The sequence below is a fragment of the Nymphalis io genome, chromosome 21, assembly GCF_905147045.1.
Source record: "Nymphalis io chromosome 21, ilAglIoxx1.1, whole genome shotgun sequence".
In the NCBI taxonomy this organism is placed as follows: Eukaryota; Metazoa; Arthropoda; class Insecta; order Lepidoptera; family Nymphalidae; genus Nymphalis; species Nymphalis io.
The window spans coordinates 7,759,310-7,772,023 of NC_065908.1; the positions used below are offsets into that span (position 1 = coordinate 7,759,310).

Consider the following 12,714-nt stretch of genomic DNA (forward strand, 5'->3'; position numbering starts at 1 on the left):
TGGTGTAAAATGGCTGTTTTTGGAAGATTTTTCGCACAAATTGAAAGCTGCGGATTTTGTTAGTATAAAATAAAACTGACTGTGAAATTAAACATTTAAAGGCAGCAGAATACTTGCAAAAAGTATTGAATAAGGAATAATTATTATTACCAATCAAGTATATAATTTATCAAGTTTATTGAACATAATATTCACATAAATAAACCAAACGCAAAGTATAAAATATAAAAGCTGTTTATTTAAAAATATAAATATTTTTATAAAATAATAAAAACACATAAGATTAAACATTATATAATAAAATTTTAAGCATTTACGTTTATCATACAAATAATCGTTATCCTTTAACGGCCCATCGTAATGAAGATAAACAAAGGGGTGGGGCAAAGGGAAATTAAGAAAGTTTAATGAAAACATCGTCCGCCATCTTGGGTACAGATAAAATTAAACATAAATATTAAAAAACGGAATATCAGTGACGCGAAAAGGCAGATTTATCGAATCGATAATATTAGCCGTATTTATGAATAATTTAGTTCACAAATAAATTTTGAAATTTCCATCTATTGTGATGACCATTTATCATCAAGTGACCCATTTTCCCATCGACCTATTTAATAATTAAAATAATAGACATTTCTAAGTCTAAGTAAACTTTTTCGTATTTGCTCTTAACATTAATTATGAATAATTTTACACGATTAAACGTAAAGCACCAATACTCAAATTTCTTCCTAGGGAAAGGCCTCTTAGATCAGTATTAGCTTTATTAGGTTAAGGTATGCATGTGAAGTAAACTTATAATCTAAAACTTTTTTATAGAATAGGAAGGCGGACGAGCATATGGGCCACCTGATGGTAAGTGGTCACCAACGCTCTTAGACATTGGCATTGTAAGAAATGTCAACCATCGCTTATAGCCAATGCGCCACCAACCTTGGGAACTAAGATTTTATGTCCCTTGTGCCTGTAATTACACTGGCTCACTCACCCTTCAAACCGGAACACAACAATATCAAGTATTGCTGTTTTGCGGTAGAATATCTGATGAGTGGGTGGTACCTACCCAGACGAGCTTGCACAAAGCCCTACCACCAGTAAAACGAAGCAGTATTGCAAATAAAAATAAACAGTTTGTTTAATACGAAACATCTATCGGCGCGCTTTGAGGGTATGACAGGCTCGTATACCTTGACGCCAAGCGGCACGACGCTTTCTTCTGCTGTCATGAACTCACTGCCATCGCTTTCCACACGCTTTTGCGTTTTTGGCAACTCCGTTATACCTACTCCGTTAGATATTTATATTTTTATTTATTTTGTTCCACATTTTAATGAAGGCGACTAAAAAATTCTTTATTATTTAGAATAATGTTTGAAAGTAATACTTTGTTTAATTTATTTCTATTTTATCCAAGTACGGCTACAAAATAGTACATTTTTTATTTCAATAACTTAATTAACTTAAAAAGAAGAAGTACTTAATACCTTAGCAATAAAGATTATGAGTTCAATCGACTACAAAGCAAAATAATAAATGGAATTCCTGCAAAATGTCATAGAAAATTGTAATAATAGCCGCTTAATGGGATCTTAATGAAATTGCAACTGCGCACGAGAAATTCGCTTTAGGTACTTTTGCATAAATATCACTTTTATTATTTAAAAAGAAACAAAGGATTGCAACTGAATTTGTGTAAAGAAAACAACATTTACACGTAAATATAAAACCTTTTTACAAATAAAAATATTTTTTAAAATTCGAACACATTCAAATGATAACATCAAATATTAAACAGGGAAGAAGCTCTCTCGGAAAGTAAAACAGCAATGACTGTGAGTAACATATCAAACTTTGTAAGTACCAATCTTGGAAGAAATTCCATAAAACATAAAACTATTCGGACCCAAGCCAATTCTATGTCTTACAATACTCTACTCCGGTAAATATGGCGTAACTTTTGTTGGTAACTTATGTATTATTAAAGATTAATAACCAAGCATTTTTTATATATAGTAAAATTATGTCAAGTATAATGTATTTAAAAAAATACTATTTACTTTTGATTATAGGTAATTTTTATTCGTTCTATGTCAAAGGTCTTGTGGCTAGTTTATGTGATTCCGCGTTTCTAAGATGGGATCCCTGGTCGGAACTGTAAGTTCTGCTGTGACGAATACACCTTGCCTCGGAAAGCACATGAAGCTATGGGTATATAATCTTATTATGTATCTGTATTATGTGCTCAAATTATAACATATAAGGCTTTAAAAATTGAGCTCAAGAAACTAGGCTGCCTATTATTAAAGTTAATGACATAATTAAAAATGGATTCAAATGGTCTATGCATAGTATGAGAAGAGTTCTTAACACACTTTGTATCACCTCACATTTTATATTTTTACTGAGTGAGTTTTGGGAGCAGATCACTACGTTCTGTGCCCAAGTCCACAAAAAAAATATTGTTTTTTTTTCAGAAATTCTCAATAGCAGATCGGAGTCTAAAAATTGGCTATGCTTACAAAGCAAGGTCTTGTCGGATTAGCCGCCACATCGGATAAGGAGTGTAAGGAAATGGAGAGTTGCGTTTGCGCACACACTTGTGCACTATAATATGTCCTGTTCAGATTTATGGAGTCTCCTTTGAGAAAGGCCGCTGTGAACAAAATCAGTCACGTCATCGTAATAGAACCAAACAAAAAACGATTTCATAATCCTCTTTGTATAATAAAGAAATTCATATTAATCTAGGCAAGTGCCACCCACTCAACAAACATACTATAGCCAAACAGCAATTGTTAATACTGTTATATTCCGGTTTCAAGGGTGAGAAAGCCAGTGTTACAGGCGCAAGGGTTATAACATCTCCGCTTCCAAGATTGGAGGTGCATTGGCGATGTAAGAGATGGTTAATATTTCTTACAGCGCCAATGTCTTTGGGCGGCGGTGAACACTTAACTATCAGTGGCACATTTGCCAGTACGCCTACTTATGTTATAATTTTTTTAACTATTATGTTAATTAACATAAAGCGTGTATTCTTGTTCAGTTTAGTGTCCATTGTTGGCTTATATTAAATATAGCATACTTATATTAAATATTTGTTCCTTCAACAGACTTTGATGAAAGTTTGATAAGTTGTTCAGCGCGAGGATTGTATGTTTGTTCTTCAATTTCATTTTATACCTTTATTGTACCCGAGCGAGGTACTAACGATATTTTATGCCAAAACAATAACTTCTCATTTTATGACAACGTGCTAGAAAAATAAATGAAATATGCAGTTGAATAAACTTCGGCATCGTTCATAAGGAACTCAAATGGGGGACGCCTCTTGAATCATTTATAGGGGCCAGTTTTTGTTATAATAAGGTCACGCTGTCCGCAACTTCAAAACTAACTCGAGATGGCTAAAGCGTGAGAGAAATTTTATATAAGGTGTTATTTAACAATTTTGACTTTTTAAAAATCTTGATATTACCTTAAAAGAAGTTTTTTGTCCGTATAAGAATTATTTGTTATATGAGTGTGATATATACAATTTAAAATATTCACATTATTGTGAATTTACTGTTAATTTTAATTTTTAATCTGTTCGAGATTAAATATATATCAAAGCGGTTCGATCACCATGAAAGTTTGCACATGAATGTTTTTTTTCATGGAGGTTTTTATACTACCCATATTGTTAAAATTTGACATTAGTAACTAATTAATCGTATATGATTAAACTGAATTATAATTTTATCAATGAAATTAATATTATAATGCTGTTTGAAGGTAGTTTTAAAACAGATATAGATAAATAGAGTAGTAGTTTTAAAATAATTCCGACTAATTTTCAATCAATCAATCAATCAATCAAGGTATATAAAAGCAGGCAAGATAACGAACTGCCAGGATTTGCTAGTTGCTAGTAATAATATTATTTATTTAAAACTAAGTACATAGAATCATACTACTGATAAATTCAATATTAATGCCGTAATGCCGTAACAGCCTGTGAATGTCCCACTGCTGGGCTAAAGGCCTCCTCTCCTCTTTTTGAGGAGAAGGTTTGGAGCTTATTCCACCACGCTGCTCCAATGCGGGTTGGTAGAATTCACATGTGGCAGAATTTCAGTGAAATTAGACACATGCAGGTTTCCTCACGATGTTTTCCTTCACCGTAAAGCACGAGATGAATTATAATCACAAATTAAGCACATGAAAATTCAGTGGTGCTTGCCCGGGTTTGAACCCACGATCATCGGTTAAGATCACGCGTTCTTACCACAGGGCCATCTCGGCTTGCAATGTATTTGGATTATATTTATTTAATAAATAAATATTATGTTTATATACATTATAATGTATTTGGATTATATTTATTTAATAAATAAATAAATATAATCCAAATACATTGCAGTATATGATTATGACTATTTTAAAATTACGTCCTTACAATATAAGTAAAAGTTACATGACATACAGAACTAGTAACTTATAATTAGTAATACTATGATAAAATGTCTGTATTTAAATATAAACTCTAAACCATTGTAATAAGACTTACAATTGTATGATAAATTAATAAATAAAATCTTGAATGTTCCCACTTCTGGTGATCGAAATTGAATCTTATTGTATAGGTTTAAAGTTGGTAATCGATTGACACGCTTGGATTGTGACACGCTGTGATGCGTCTGAGTGCAATTCGTGGGAACGGTACCATGCAAGATTGCGCAAGCGTTGTTATATTGCGTTATAGTAAATGTATATAGTCTATACTCACATAACAGTTACGTAGTTATTGTTGATGAGGTCTCGTATTTAAGTTTATATTTGTAAGCATTTTAATAAAACTTTATATCACTTAAATTCATTTTGAAGTTGTTACTTTAAATGACTTGCGTTAATGCTGTTGCCAATGAATCTGCCTTTGCCTCGGGATTGCGGATTAGATCCTCGCCCCGAGTCTTGGTGTTTTTTTTATAGAATAGGAAGGCGGACGAGCATATGTGCCACCTGATCGTAAGTGGTCACCAACGCTCATAGACATTGGCATTGTAAGAAATATTAACTATCGCTTACATCACCAATGCGCCACCAACCTTGGGAACTAAGATGTTATGTCCCTTGTGCTTGTAATTACACTTTCTCACTCACCCTTCAAACCGGAACACAACAATACCAAGTACTGCTGTTTTGCGATAAAATATCTGATGAGTGGGTGGTACCTACCCAGACGAGCTTGCCCAAAGCTCTACCACCAGTAAATGTATTATGTATTTATACATTTATTTAAAATATATATGTAAATATTTATATCAGTGAGCTGATAAAACAGACATTACAGGCTTAGGAACAGAAGAATGTGTGTGAGCATTTACGTAAAAACTGACGATACCGTCTTTGATTATCACGGGATCATCTTACGGATGCTACCGTGGCACACCTACTGCTTTCATATGTTATATGCCAATGCCTAAAGGGATAGAACACCCATCTCCAGTATAGCAATTAAATAGAGGAAATGAAAAACCTGTGCTGGATCTAGAAACATGCACTAATCAAACATCAAGACTACTGTGACCATAAATTGAAGAAAACAAATATTCGTCGTGAACGGACAACGAAACCACGGAACTTAACAGTGTTAATACAATAAAAAATTACTTGCTACCTTTTCTAACACTAAATGTTAGATAGAGGTAGCGATAATATTTAGTCCATTCAAATAAGTTCAGTAAAATTTTGCATAGTTTCATTTGAAATTTTGCCTACTTTTTAAAAAAAATGATACATGAATAAATAAGGCTTTTCAAATTATAAAAATATATATACAATTATAAAAAGCGTCGTGTTAGTATTTGTTGATTTTCATGTACAGTAAAGATTTCCTTACACTTTATTACAATGAACGCATTTTTGTACCATCGTTTTCAAGATCATAGTAAATGGAAAGTTACTACCGGTTCGGAATATAAATTCTTTCTTAGATACACCGGAAATAAACATAAAATAAACATCACAGATTCCTTATATCAATCATATACAATAAAACTCACTCACATGCAAACATTAAATCCAAAATAATATTTCTTACACTGCCAATGTCTTTGACAAATGTGACCACTTGCCATAATTACAGTAAATGGTCTAGTTACTCATAAGGTGTCGACCTTATGATAGTCGTATCATTATTTAGTATTAAAAAAGAATTTTAACTGTCACATGAATAGAAAGATTTATTTATTGGAAAAATTTCAAAAGGTAATTTTCGTTGAGCATTAACTCAACAATGCCTTAGTCGAGTCCGTTCATTGTCAGACTTAGGTTTTTAGCTTTTAGGCACAATGACAGATAGTTTTATATTTCGCTATAATAGCCTTTATTGCTAACTTGGCCTTTATATACTGTAAATTACGAAAAATCATTATGTATTCATTATAATGACTAAATTACTTTGCAAAACACATTAAAGTATTTATATCCATTAAGCTATATATAAATTTTAATCTAATGATAATTGAATATATATGAGGTTTGTTATTTTATAAAAGACTATATAGATAATAAGCTAGGGAGTTTGTATGGTTGAACGCGCATTCAAGAACTGTCATTATTTGCGGTTGATAGTGTATTTACTTAGGAATCCGAAATGAAAGCAATAATATTACCTGCTCAAAATATTAAAATAAAATTGTAATCCGGACATTTTAGTAACAACGGTGTTAAAACAATTCCAAAGAGTAAAATTAAATTTCAATAAAATTGTTATTACGAAAATTGATTTCTTCGTTTTATGGAAATATATAAAAAATAATTATGTTCCATAATCCACAGATACAAATACTAAATAATTGTTTATTTATGTGTAAACATCCTAGTGCACTGAGCGCTAGGATGTCTACCTACGTGGTAGGAGCTAGAGTTCGAGCTTCAGATGACGTCAACGTAAGATTTTGAGCGTCAGATGACGTCAGCGTAAGATTTGTTATTGTAAGTGCGTTAATATGTGCGTGAGATTGGTTCGCGATCGGCACACGTCAATTCTCCTAACTTTACCTTTAGTACACTAAAAATATTTTATTTAACCAACCGCCTCACTGGCCTAGTGGCTACCTTATACGGCCGTACATCCCGAGGTCTTGGGTTCAATTTCCGCTATCAGTAATATGCCAGTCAGTTAAGACAATTAAACATATATATTTGGATTATACTTGCTCGTATATCAACAAATTGATACCGTCTTAAAACTTACATGAGATGAACCGGTGTAAGAAAGACAGCGTAATTATTATTTATTACTTAAAAAATCTTATAATTATTATAAATCTTTTATTTTCAATAATTAATTAACATTATATATTAGAATTATCTTACAGTTAAAATATTTAATCTCAACGCAAAAACTAAATTCACGTCAAATATTTAATTTCCTCGTTGAAATATATCAAATAAGTAACGTTAGCTACCAAAGGCTTAAATAACTTTCCGAACCATTTGAAAGTTAATCGCTTCGATTGAGCAAAAGCTGTTAACGTGTTCCGTTATCGCCAAACATTTGGCAAACATTGGCTAGTGTAACTAATGGCATTTGCAGCGAACGTCTAATTTGTAAGTTTATTTAAATTCTTAGTCGTTATTTAATTAAAAGTTATCTCTGTTTCAGCCGAGATGGCCTAGTGGTAGAACGCGTGAATCTTAACCGATGATCGTGGGTTCAAGCCCGGGCAAGCGCCACTAAATTTTCATGTGCTTAATTTGTGTTTATAATTCATCTCGTGCTTGACGGTGAAGGAAAACATCCTGAGGAAACCTGCATGTGTCTAATTTCATTGAAATTCTGCCACATGTTTATTCTACTAACCAGCATTGGAGCAGCGTGGTGGAATAAGCTCCAACCCTTCTCCTCAAAAGGCAGAGGAGGCCTTAGCCCAGCAGTGGGACATTAACAGGATGTTACTGTACTGTTACTGTACTGTGATGTTGTATCAGATAGACGTTGCAGATTGTAGTGGTTGTAGTTGTTGGAGTCGAAAGTTGGTTGGTAGGGACACATTTCATCAAAATCAGCTCAGGGGTTAAACCATAAAAACGTAACAGATATACATAGTTACTTACGCATTGATAATATTAATAAAGAATAGTTTTATTTAAAATCGATTCTTTACGTTTCAATTGGTAACATTAAGTATAATTCGATTCAAAACTGAACTTATCTGAACATGTGCTTAACATTTACCAATTACAGATAACTTGGTAATTTATATCACCGACGTGCAGATGAAATTAGCTTACTAAGTGTGTATTAAGTTGGAGAATTCCTTTAAGCTAATATAGCTAAAGTCAAATGGTACAGTATTTTACTTACTACGAATTAATGCGTCAAGTAATAATGCATGAATATTCTAACTTTGCCTACCATTTCAGTAAATAAGACCTGAATATAAAAGATGCTAAATGCTAATACATCCATATACCAAATCTACGGCTGCTACTATAATAATTTTTTATTGGCCCAACCTCGAGTTTTAACTCTGGACCGCGGTATTTGTAGCCTTATAAGTTAGCCACCAGACCAGCGAGGCCTTCGAATAACGAGACATTATTATTAACTAATCCAGCTTCACTTGTGGTATATACGAATACTATTTATAACATGCTTTATTATCAAAAAATATTAACAACAAAATCACGAGACTAAACAGCTGTTCGCTCACTAACCGTTCAAATATTTTTAATTAATAAATCTTTTTTTTTTTAATTTTAAACAAGATAATATGACTTATCTATTAAATATTTAATCAGGTTTGGTAAAGAAACATACAACGAACAAACTCGAAATGTCGTAAAGTGATATGCGACATAATATCGACCACTATTATAATTACAAAATTTCAAGAATACACGCGTCAAAATAATATATAAATCTGTTTTCGACATTTCACGGTGGGTAATGAAGCGATTTGTCATTAGATACCAATAAAATACCTTTCTACTAAACTAATCTGACACTTTTGACTTCAAGAGCTGGCATTTAACTAACTCAAAGTGAGTTTAGCAATTCAGAGTGGGAACAGCGTCAGCGTCCTAGCTACAAAAAAACTGCTACCGAAAAACTGTATGGACAGACAGTTTTATTATGATTTATCCATATAAATCACATAACAGAATCACATATGAGGCTTCGCTCGAGTGTTAGATACCCCTCTCTCTATCTCAGGTGTTAGGTATGAAAAGCTTATGTGCTTCCTTGGTGTTCAAGCTTGCTTCATACTAAATTATGCATTTATTATATTAGTATAGATACGAGTATATAAGTATAATACGATAAGCCGAGATGGCCTAGTGGTAAGAACGCGTGAATCTTAACCGATGATCGTGGGTTCGAACCCGGGCAAGCACCACTGAATATTCATGTGCTTAATTTGTGTTTATAATTCATCTCGTGCTTGACGGTGAAGGAAAACATCGTGAGGTAACCTGCATGTGTCTAATTTCATTGAAATTCTGCCACATGTGTATTCCACCAACCCGCATTGGAGCAGCGTGGTGGAATAAGCTCCAAACTTTCTCCTCAAAATAGAGAGGAGGCCTTAGCCCAGCAGTGGGACATTAACAGGCTGTTACTGTACGAGTATATATCGTATGTAGCGATATGAAAAATACAATATCGCTTATAGGTGAGTACATCATTATAGCTTATAAGGTAACATTAGTGTGAAACTTCTGTATGGAACATATTAAAATTTCCAAAAAAAAATAGTAAGATTTTATTTATGCCAAATCATTTCGGCTTAAACGGTAAAATTAAATTTCACTACATCACAGTAGCATAAGACGAATAAATATAATAGTTTCCCAAAACTTAAATGTACGTTCCGTGCCATCCAAACGTGATTGATAGCTGGACATATTCATTTGAGTTGTCACCTGATGATGGCATTCATTCTAAAATATACCATACGTCCAATCCATAAGGTTGAAATCTGTACTTTCAATTCACCATGTATGCCTTACAGTATTTACGCAAAACCAGTTCGTATCATAAACGCATAAGAATGATTATTGCCTGATAATAATTTTTTGTTTATTCTTGATGTCTGTGTTGATTTAACATGAAAATCGCGTTTTTATGATGAATGGAAATGGTATTGGAAAGTATTGAGAAGTAACATTAAGGTCATCATTCGTTATGAGAAAGGTTTTATTTACTAAATAGGGTAAGTAAAAAGAAATATCTTATTGTACTAATGTTTTTGCATATATATAATATATTTCTTGAATTCAAATTATTTTTAAAACATTAAGAAAGATATTAGCATGTTGAAAGACTCGCACGTAAGAACTACTGGTATTCGCTTAATTAAGCTAAATTTGTGTTCATAATTCATTAAACTTATATGAAAATAGTAAATAATTCTATATATAATGCGGTTGACGTGAGCCGGTTGGCGTGGTTGGTAGAACACTTGCCTTTCACGCCGAAGGTTGTGGGTTCGATTCCCACCCAGAACAGATATTTGTGTGCATGAACATGCCTGTTTGTCCTGAGTCTGGGTGTAATTATCTATATAAGTATGTATTTACAAAAGAAAAGTAGTATATGTAGTATATCAGTTGTCTGGTTTCCATAGCACAAGCTTTGTACAAGATTAATTTGGGATCAGATGGCCGTGTGTCAAAAATGTCCCAAGATATTAAAAAAAAAATGTAAGAAAAAATGAGAGAACTATATCCACTAACTCATACAAGCCCAGCGTTATAAAATAAACTTTCAATTCTTCCCTCTGTGAAAAATAATTTGCCTGTTAGTATTGACTGTTTAGTAAAAAACGGATTTCGCTCTTTCTTTCATTACTGACTTTACATTAGAAAGAAGAAGAAGCATAATGTAATCACCCCCAAAACAAATGCTTATAAGTCCAGATAATAGTTTACAATATTTCTTTTCACATTACAATTATTAATTGTAACGTTATTGTTAATTGTGCTTATCCAGTTTCTTTGTGGTAGGAGATGTTTTGTTGTCAGATAAACTATTCTCGTAATTAACATCCGTTACAGTCCATTCGTCTGATTTCGTCATTATCGCCATTCTCATCCGTGATTAGCTTCCTATGTTCCTTTCTTCCTATATCTTAGATAAGATCAATTGTTTTCACGCTACACTGAAATGTCATCATTTCATAAGCTAAAGAACTAATCCTATTTCATTACAGTGTATTTCCTAACTCGCATCATAAGTCTAAGTCTCGCTCGTCTGCTGGTGACAGGCAATTCGTTTTTGCATTGCCATCTGACCTCTAAGCTCGACTATCAATCGACTATCAATGCAACTTAGATTACGTGACTGATTGCCTGCCTTATTATAATAATTTACCTGCATCAAATACACGTAGCATATTTTTGTTACAAAGACATTTAAATAACAATATATGGATTAGTATCTAGTATAAAACACATTAATTAAGAAAGAAAAACATAAAAATGTCCTTATTATGCTCTAATTCAATTTTTCACTTGTTTTGGGTATTTAATGTCCCCTTTTGTAGGCTATGCCACAGCCCATTTTTTTGGGGTATTATGTGCTATTTTTTTTTAAATACATCCTGACTTCCCTTATTTTACAACCAGCCTCCAAGCTAACACCAACCCTCCCTAAGAATGCCTTTTCTGGACATAACATCTCATTTCCCAAGGTTGGTGGCGCATTGGCAAAGTAAGGAATGGGTATTATTTCTTACCTTGCCAATGTCTATGGTGGTGGTGGTGACCACTTACCATGGCCCATGTGCTTGTCCGCTTGCCTATAACATAAAAAAAAGATGTGTTCATCGCAATCACACGTGTGGGTTACTTAATTGATACGCATAATAAACAAAATACTGTAAATGTCTTTACCGTGTATTCATTTTTATTCTGTAAACACGTTATGTACATGCCTTAATAAAATAACAAGTTAAAAAAAATATCTGGAAATATAAACTAAGACAACACACATGTTCTAAAATTATATCATATTGACGCGTAATTGCTTAAAATAACCGCTCGCAAATAAAAAAAAAAACAATAATAAAATCTAAATGTTATCAAATATTTGGTCTAGGTCATTCAACTTATCGTTATCATTAAGTAAACAAAATTTTGTCAATTGTTTAATAGAACTCGTGTCGTTGACATTAAGTGATAATATTTTTGTCCACGCACAGCTGACAAGATGTTTGGCGAAATTAAAAGTAATGATTAAATTAAGCACGAGTAATATCGATAAAATATTTTACTGGGTTTTATTTTGTAATATTTGAAAATGTATGTAATACGCAATATGTTTTTGCAAGTCGCCGCCAAAGTTTTATTTAAGACTCGAAATGAAATCTTAGTCTGTAAAAACTTTATTGAAGTTATAATAATTTCGTTTCAAAGTCTTAACATTTTATCATATTAAAATTCTTAGCATTGTTTGTTATACTGTATATTCTAATGATTTTTTTTTATATTAAAGTATTTTTCTTCAAATGTCACCATATTATTATTAATCCATCGTAATATAACCAATTGATATATAACTACTGAGTAAAATGACTTGAATGACTAAAAAGTAGAATCTGATAGGTTCGGGCAAACTTATCAAATGATGATAAAATTTGGAGAAGGTGACATAAATTTTAATATAAATAATTATCTTATAAAATTATATATAATAAAAATTAAATATATAATAAT

The 12,714-nt window shown here is 32.4% G+C and overlaps 1 protein-coding gene across 3 annotated transcripts in view; it reads left to right on the top strand.

The window, feature by feature from the left end:
* Positions 1 to 12,714, top strand: part of LOC126776764 (brain tumor protein) — a 486,286-nt gene that overhangs the window by 138,209 nt on the left and 335,363 nt on the right. The gene's annotated exons all lie outside the window — the stretch shown is intronic.